The 7,926-nt window shown below is 35.7% G+C and overlaps 1 protein-coding gene across 2 annotated transcripts in view; it reads left to right on the top strand.

The window, feature by feature from the left end:
- Positions 1 to 2,528: 2,528 nt before the first annotated feature.
- TNC (tenascin C) overlaps positions 2,529 to 7,926 on the top strand; it is a 731,463-nt gene continuing 726,065 nt past the window's right edge. For both annotated transcript variants that reach the window (XM_051979516.1, XM_051979515.1), the window contains exon 1: positions 2,529 to 2,642. The gene's annotated coding sequence lies outside the window, so the exon portion shown is untranslated. The remainder of the gene's footprint in view (positions 2,643 to 7,926) is intronic.

The raw sequence follows: 7,926 nt of genomic DNA, 5'->3' as shown, positions 1-7,926 counted from the left end.
AAATAGATAGTCTTCAGGAACTTACATTCTTACCAAAGAAGACAATCCATAAAAATGACATTGAAATTAAAAGTTGGCATGAAGAGAGAAAGAGAGACAAAGGAACATGCTAATTTCTCCCCAGAGTGTAGTCTGAGGAGAAATAAAACATGAAGGTTTTGAAAAGAATCATCCAATTGGGGGAAGATGCTACAGAAGGAAAGGGATTTTGAGCTTAGATTCTAATGAGAGAGATAAAGAATATGAAAAAAGCAAAATAAATATACTCTAAATAGAAGTATTTGGTCATTGAACCTTTAAGAACCCCACATGTTGCTGAGACATCTGAGAAAGATTTCAATAGAAAATAGGCTACATACTTGGTCATGATGTCAAATCAGAGCAACTTCACTATACACATTATAAATTAGTCATCAATCTCCCATTCTCATAAAACATTTAGACTAGAAGAAGGGCTTAGACCTTTCACATTTTGCCTACTATTGTCTGGGAATTCACTTACATAATTCCCTTTAAGTATCAAACACACATTCTATTCTACCCCTGAACTACCTTTCTCTCTTTCTCCAAAGATAAGGATACTTCAGATGGTGAATAAAGTAAACATAGCTTTCAACAACAAAAAAAATGGGTTGGCTGTATTGGGAAGGAGAAATTAGAAGAATAAAGTACAAGAAGAGAAGAGAGAAAAAAAGAAGGAAAGGATTTAATTTCTGGAAACTTAATAAGGTTAGAGAGATTATTCAAAATATTTGGGACAAAATAGTAAAATCAAAAGCACTGCCTATGGGAATAAACCCAAAGACAGAGCACAATTTGGTCAGGCAAAATGTTTCCTTTTCCCTTTGTGTCTTGCTCTGAGCTTTGCAAATTCCCTGAACTAAACATAGTAACTGGAGTTTCTATCCCATGTCTGATCTTGGAACAGTATTTTCAGGATTTTCTTGACGCTTCATCCACATGCCAGAATCTTCCTCTCTCCCATTCTTCTACTACCATGTAGCTTTAGGCACACACCATGATTTCCAGTTACAGCAAGGAACATGGCTTGGAAGTAATTTCACAAAATATATATACCATGAGTAATATTAACTACAAGTCTCTATAAAAATTGGACCAGGCCTTCTAAAATTCTTGTGGTTTATCATTTAAATGGAAACTTAGTCTTACAATGGTGTACTGCTGCATTAAGGCCTGTCTGCTTCAAGTCACTGGGGGAACACTGATGGGAAAAGTTACAATCATTTCAGTGGCATCAAGACACTTACAGAAACTGACCAAAAGAACATCAAGAAACGATGTAATAAAAACAGGACATCAAAGACCTCGTAATCCCCACACTGGGAGATGAGTGAAATGCTAATAGTAAGTACTGAACCAAAAAAGCTTCTAAGTTACTATTAATACAGTACATTCTGAACCCAGGCATACAAGCTGCTAGCTGGTGTCACCCACATAGTATTTGAGTTTCTTTCATCCTGGAAGACTAGTGGGGAAAGACATCCTGGAAAAATGAAGGAACAAATTGGAATCTACTTTTGGCTTCTTTATTATCCCTGCCCCATTCCCATTCCCATCCTTTTTGATATAACCTCTTTTGATATAAACCAAGGATCAACTTAACAGCAAGAGTTACCATTGAGAATGATGTTATAAGAAAGAGAAGTAAAGAGAGGGAGTGTAACATAGTGGATAAAGAGCTGCCAAAGTCAAGTGACTTGCCTAAAGTTATATAGCTAGTATATATCTAAATCTCAATCTTAATTTAGGATTTCTTTACTTCAGGACCAGCAGTTTATCCGTTGTGCCACATGGTTGAAGAAAGATATTAACATGCATGGGGAGGGGGAGGAGGACTTAATCTTCAAGAGTGTTCAATAAAATCACAAGTCCAAGAGTGGGGTGGAGAGTGAGATAAAGGAGATGAGAATTTGATTCTCAATTTTGGTCATCATCTGTTTACTCTACTACCTATTAATATCCATCAAAGATTCTTTGGCTATAGTTTTGACTAAGGGCATGTGTGCCTCTGATTACTTTCTATCACAGTGTTCTTTTCTAGGCTAAATAACACAAATGATTTTTGGGTTAAAAAGATAAACTGAGCAATCTAACTACATTGATCTATGTTATTAAATCATTTTTTATTGTCTTTGTACATCTCAATTGCTTATCTTCATTTCACAAAGTTTTATTCTCAGGTGAGTGTCAGCTTTTCCCAAAAAACACTGAATTATTACAGGACACTTGAAGAATAGAAGTATTGCAGACTAAAATGAAATTTTGGCGGTGAGATTTGAAGAATATTAACATAAAGCAGGAAAGATTTTTTTTTGAGAGCATTGAGGCCTATCGTACTCTTCTCAGATGACATTAGCATAGTTGACTAATAATAAGGACAACCAGGTTACTGTACAACTGAAAATTTCCATTTCCCTCCTTCTGTGGGTACATGTTCTCTATGCTACAGTAGCGTTTATTGTCCACAGTGAGAAAGTTGATTGTCTTGTTCTTCCAGGTCCTGGTCAAGGCACATATAAAGTAATGTTCAAGCTTGAGCCACTTATTTTTGAGGGAACTGATAATCAAGAAAAGAGAGACTGGCCTGTGTCTACGTGGGACTAGGAGACCTGGAAAAGAAGGTAGGATGAGAGGTAGAAAAAAATGTTACATAAGGAATGAGTAAAGGAAATCAATGTTAGATAAAAGAATGCCTAGAGAGGTTGGAATAAAGAGTTGACCATAGATATTTGTTGGACTGTGAATGTGGGACCTATTCTCTATGGTTCCAAGGGATACAACTAGAATGATGAATTGAAATTACAGGGAGGAGAAACTTCATTCTGAAATGATACTACCAATACTATGATGACTAAGCCTGCTGCTGCTATTTACTAGCTTACATTTATGCCTCTTTTCCTCATAACATGATGAGTTGAGTATATTCAACTCAAGTAAAACAATTAAAATGTAGAGGCAGAGAGATGGTGCATTGAATAAGTGATGGACCTGGAATGAGGAAGACTTCGATTAAATCCAATTTCAGATATTTAGCCAGAGAAGTCACTCAACCTCTGTTTTGTCTCACTTTACTCATCTGTAAAAAGGGGATAATAAAAGCACTCATCCCCCAGGGTTGTGGTGCATATCAAATAAAATAAGAGTTTTAAGCATCAAGACACTGTGGTGAGGACTAGAGATAAAACGACAATAGAGAAAACAATGATCTGTGCTCTCAGAGTTTACATTCTACTTGACAAACACAAGACAATTTGAAAAGTTTGAGAATTCTAACAATTAGGTTAGGGGTATGATATAAGGGAAGATGGTCAAGAGAGACTTCCTGCAGAAAGGAAGTACTTAAACAGAATCTCAAAAAATTTTGATGGACCGAGATGAGAAGAAAAGGCACTGGTGTTATGAATGGCCTATAAAAAGACACAGAGGAAAGGAAATGGAAGTTTGAATTCTTGAATAGCTGATAGGACATTAACCTGGAAGGGAGAGTGTGTGAAGGGGAATAATAAAGAAATAAGCTTAGGAAGATAGGTAGTAGTTACTTTTGGGAAAGATTGGAAACCACCTGAAGAATATGTTCCATGTTGTAGAAAAATAGGGAGTGTGATATTATCCCCATTTTGCAGATAAGAAAATTGAGATCTGTGGAGGTTAAATGATACAGCTATGATCACATAGCTGATAAACAGAAAAGAAAGGATGCAAACCCATGTCTTATTCCAAGTCATGTGTTCTGACTACTTCCCTGTCTTTCTAGTCTTCTTTAAAACTGAATTGAGCATCTCATACTTTACAAAGCATTTTTACAGATACTCTCATTTGACTTCTCTTTAAAAAAAAGTCACTTAAGAAAATTAGCCCCAAATTCTCTTCCTTCCTACAGTCTCTCCCCAATCTATTAACATGGCAAGCATTTTGATAGCCATTTTATACATGAAATAAAAAAATACTTCTTTATTAGCTATCTTAAAAAATAAAATGAAAAAATGATTCAATCTGTACTCAGATTTCATCACATCTCTCTTTGGAGGTGGACAACAATTTTCCTCAAGCATCCATTAGAATTGTCTTGGATTTGTGTATTTCTAAGACTAGATAAGTGTTTCAAAATTGATTATCTTTGCAATATTACTCTTATAATATATGTTGTTTTCTTGATTCTGCTCACCTAGCTTTGCATCAATTCCTATGGCTTCCCAGGTTTTTCTGAAATCATCGCTGTCATCATTTCTTTTAGAACAATAACATTCCATCCCAATCATATACCACAATGTGTTCAGCCATTCCTCAACTGATGTGCATCCCCTAAATTTTCATTTTTTGCCACCACAGAATGAGTTGCTATAAATATTTTTGAACATAGAGATTTGAGCCACTATGTAATAAAAAATAAATCATGTCTTTATAATGAATTTCTTGATAACCTCATAAGCACATTGTGAAAAAGAGAGGGAATGTACTATTATCCTTATTTTTCAAATGACTTTGTTAGATGACTAGATGACACACTATGCATGTGTGAAGTATCTAGAAAATATTGTTTATAGAGAAGCAAACAGCTGGAAAGGGTCAGGACAATGATTTAGGGCAACCTCATGATAAGAAGCAATGTAGAACAATGGGAAAAATGCTAGATTTGGAATAAAAATTCAGTTCACATTTTGCTTTAACTGAGAAAAGAGCAACCAGACTTAGTATTCTTATCTATAAAATGGGTTTAATGATATTCACATTAGTTATCTCACAAAGATACTAAGAAATATGGTCTTGGAAAACATTAAGGTAATATAAAATGGGAATTGTTCTTCTACTGAATGATGAAACTAAGAACCTAGATGCCTCAAGTGATTTTCCCAAGTGCCTCCCTGGAGATGTTTAAATAGACATTGACTGATTTATTAGGGATTCTAGAGAAGGGATTTCTATGTTAAATAAGAGTTTAATCTAGAGACACCTTAATTCACTTGTATTTCACATGCCTTGATCTATAATAGAATACTATATAAAGTATTGGGCTAATGGTCAGGAAAACCTGAATTCAAATTCTTCCTTAGACAGAATTTGGGACCAATTACTTAACTTCTTTGAAGCTCAGTTCAAGGGTTGAAGTAGAATTAACTTTAGATCCCTTCCAATTCTGTTTATGATTTTGTGATTTTCTTACTTTCCAAGTTGCCCCTTTCTAAATAATCTCTGGTTTGTTCCAACATGTCCAAAACTGAATGCAATGTGCCCTGTATGGTCTGCCCAAGCAGAATGAAGTGGGATCTCCTATGCTTGTATATTATGCATTTCAGTGTAGTCTGGATTTGTAATAACCATTGTGGTATTCATGTCCTATTATTGGTTCATGCTGACCCTGATACAGAGTTGACATGACTTTTAGTTCTATTCATTTGGGAGGTAAACTTTTAATACTCAAATGGATCATGAATCTGATTCTGTTGGTGTCAGAATTCCATTTAATATTGCAGATCATAGCACCCTTTCTCCACACCTTGGACTGCCAAATCCAAATGGCTAAAAAGTCAACCCTTTGGGCCCACCAGTCATTAGAAAGACAAAATGTTTCCAATTTTCTAGGACATATTAGAACTTTCTTGTACTGTGCCCAGCATGGCTTTCAAGTATCCACAATCATCTCTACCCCATGAGGAGATAATCAGAAGAGAGTTTTTATGGAGATGTCTTCTAAAAAAAGTATTGAAGACACTTGGGATGTGGAAAAGATGCTTCTCAACCTCCAGCCCCAGAACTCCTCTCTAATTAACAAGCTCTGCTCTCAGCTAGAGCACATCTGATATCTCAACTTCAAGTGCAGCAGGACTATTTCCTTTTGGCAAAGGTGCATAAAACATGGCTTTTGACAGGAGGTTGATTGGTTATCTTCTGGAAAATATACTAACATGAGTCACCTAGAGCAGGACCTACCTCCTTTTCTAACTCCAGAGAATGGAAAAGAAGAAAGAGCTTGAGGAGAAGACCTATCTTCTCAAGACTAGCCTTTAGTCTTAGACTCTCAAGCCTTGAAAAATAGTTCCCTCCCTAAAGTGAACCCCAATACCAAATTACCTATTCCTTCACACAGAAGGTATTTTTTTTCCCTTTCAAGTGAGTGCTATCAGTATTTCCCAGCATCAGCTTCAAGCTTAACACTATTCTCTTATCTCTATAATGGACCCTATATAAAAATAAGTTCCTTCTGTAAGTTTGAAAGGTCTGACATGAGAAAAGTTTATCTGATGAGTGGGTAAACTAGGTGGCCAGTAACATGAGGAAAGGTGGCCAATGTTTTCTATAACTCAAATTTTCTTTCTTATCTCTCTTCCCTAAGTACTGAAGAGAGTTCCTCCTTTATCTTAAGGATCACAGAATTTAGAAATAAAAATCCTTAAACAATACTTAATCCAATTCTTTCATTTTGTAGATGAAGGAAAAAAGGTTCAGAAAGGTTAAAACATTTCCTGATACAATACATGTAACTATCTGGCCTTAAAATCAAATCCATCCCATTATATCATTATGTCTGTAGGCAACAGAGGTTCTTATAAAAATGTAATAAATATAATTTTATTATTGGGGAATATACACACACATACACACATATAATAGAGGGAGCAACAGGGTCTGAATGTTGGATTTCAATGATATCAATAAATTCACTTATGAAAATACTTCTATCAGACCAGATCAGGACCTTTTTTTGCAACTTAGAAAATTTTCTAGACCATTGAGTAGGTATTAGTATATGTTTTCCTGACTCTCTATTTGAATACATTATGATGCTTCTCTGTAAATATACATAAATACTAAAAAATATATACTTATATGTATGTATATATATGCATATACTGTTGTGAATTTATTGTTATGGGAAATACCCCGGGAGAAAAATCCTTGTCATAATGTAGAATGGCACCTCTCCTGTAATTTATTATTTTAGAGTTGCCTAGGGTACTAAGAATTTAAGGTATTAGTCCAATATCATGTAGCAAATGCATGTAAGAGGCAGTATTTGAACCCAGTTCTATTTACTCTGATAGAGTTGCTCCAGACACAACACACAGTCTTATATCCTTCTTCATGTACACATATTTGTAGAGTACAGAAGCACATTCCTCTGTGTTCAACCTTTATATGAATGTGACTAACCATTTCAATTAATAAACTAACAGTGAGTGATCTCTTATTTAGAACATAATGATCTCTCAGTTGGGCTGTGCAGGCAGTGCTACTGCCTTTCCAGTGTGTTGCTCATTAACATTTAAGGAAATAAAAATATGAAAGGCCCACTTTTACTTGCATCTAAAATCCCAGAAACATGCTGTAGAGACCAGGCTTGGGAACTTGACATGGGTGACGATTGCTGGGCTGAAAAACCGGGATCTTGAGCCAACTCCTGACAAATCCAAACCATCCCCTTTAATTCATCACCACCAAACATTTGCCCTGAGTCAATGCACTGAGTTTTATTTTTGGGAGGGGGAGAATACATGTGTAATGGAAAAGAGTAGGCACAAAGAGCCGGCTCTGAAAAACTTGGTCAAGTGAAAGTCTCATTAAGGTTTCCATGATTAATGGAATGTCCCATCCCTGAAAAATATAGTGCATTTTCCAGGTCCCTGAAAAGCTTATTGAGACACACATAGCTTCAGAGTCTAGAGTAAGTGGATTTCACCTTTTTTGGCCTCTTGACCTCCATAAAATTCTTTTTAGGTCTATTCTGCTCTCCCAGTCCTTCTTCTCTTCATATTAGTTCTGCCTTCATAAGTGCATGGATATAATGCTACCATTCATCTATTAAGGAAGGAGAGAGAAGAGTACAGAAAGTTCTGTCAGGTATCAGGGATATGGGGTGTCAGGTTCAAAGAATGAGAGCTTTAAAGCTTATTTCTCATCTTATGAGAA

Source organism: Antechinus flavipes, chromosome 2, assembly GCF_016432865.1.
Source record: "Antechinus flavipes isolate AdamAnt ecotype Samford, QLD, Australia chromosome 2, AdamAnt_v2, whole genome shotgun sequence".
NCBI lineage: Eukaryota > Metazoa > Chordata > Mammalia > Dasyuromorphia > Dasyuridae > Antechinus > Antechinus flavipes.
The sequence above is the reverse complement of the archived record's forward strand: the minus strand, read 5'-3'. Positions and strand labels throughout refer to the sequence as shown.